Source organism: Nuphar pumila, chromosome 9 (genome assembly GCF_984573655.1).
Source record: "Nuphar pumila chromosome 9, dmNupPumi1.hap1.1, whole genome shotgun sequence".
NCBI lineage: Eukaryota > Viridiplantae > Streptophyta > Magnoliopsida > Nymphaeales > Nymphaeaceae > Nuphar > Nuphar pumila.
In genome coordinates, this window is record NC_143257.1 from 81,100,863 (window position 1) to 81,102,098 (window position 1,236).

At 46.3% G+C, this 1,236-nt stretch overlaps 1 non-coding gene across 1 annotated transcript; it reads right to left on the reverse strand.

Moving 5' to 3' along the window:
• Positions 1 to 325: 325 nt before the first annotated feature.
• LOC149828654 (small nucleolar RNA R71) lies at positions 326 to 428 on the reverse strand. The gene has a single exon (XR_016434521.1). It is a non-coding gene; the product is annotated as a small nucleolar RNA R71 (small nucleolar RNA).
• Between the last annotated feature and the right edge of the window lie 808 nt (positions 429 to 1,236).

The window sequence follows — 1,236 nt, forward strand, 5'->3', positions numbered from 1 at the left end:
GTTCAGGCATCCTGCATTCGGAGACCCGATGTAGGAGCACCGCATTATGAGATTAAGGCCAGCATTATTCAAATGCTTCCTTCCTTTTATGGCCTTAGTCATGAGGATCCCTACTGACATTTAGATGAATTCCTCGAAATCTGTTCTACTGTTAAGATACAGAATTTCGATGATGATGCTTTAAGGTTGACTCTATTCCCCTTTTCATTGAAGGACAAAGCCAAGTATTGGCTAAAATCCTTAGATTCTGTAGAAATAGAGTCATGGGATCAATTGCAATAGGAGTTTCTTCGGAAATATTTTCCCATTGGTCGTACGAACCAATATCGTAGAGCCATCACTAGCTTTTCAGAGCTAGATGGTGAGCGCTTTCATGAGACCTGGGAGAGAATGAAGGATCTCCTCAGGAAATGTCCCCATCATCAGGTGCCAAAATGGCAACTGGTGCAGAGCTTCTATGATGGATTGTCTGACAAGAATCGTCAGATGATCGACTCTTCATGTGGAGGGACATTCATGCTGAAGAGTGAGGACGAAGCATGGAGGCTATTTGATACATTGGCCGAGAATTCGCTGCACCATGCTTCGAGCTCTCAATCTGATAGAGCCACACCCAGCATTCAGAAGAAAGCTGGTGTTCTTGAGATTGGTCCATCTACTGCACTACAGTGCAAGGTAGACATGATTGCTCAGAAGCTGGACCAGCTTCTCTCAGGACCATCCACTACATAGCAGGTGTGTACTCTTTGTGCTAGTCCGGCACATGAGATCACTGAGTGCCCTTCGGCAGCTCAGTACCCTGAATTTGTTCAAGAACAAGTTCAGGCAGCTCAGGGTTACGTCAGACCGCCGAATAATCCGTTTTCATCGACATATAATCCGGGTTGGCGTAACCATCCCAATTTTTCATGGAAGAATCCACAGTCTTCCATACAGATGCCTACTTCCTCTCAGCCAGTTCGGCAGCCATCTTTTACTCAGCCATTCCAGAGACCGAGCTATTCTCAGTCTTCTTCTTCTTCAGTTCCTCCCCCGATTCAGCAGGAGTCTACCCCGCAGACATCTTTTGAGGAGAGACTTCTCCAGGCATTCCAAGAGGTGAAAACCTCTAATCAGAACGCCTTCGAGAAGTGTAGCCAGATTTTGAGCTCGCATACGCAATCCATTGCGAAGTTAGAATCGCAAATAGGACAGTTAGCTGAGGCTATTAGTAGGAGACCCGAGGGTACATTGCCG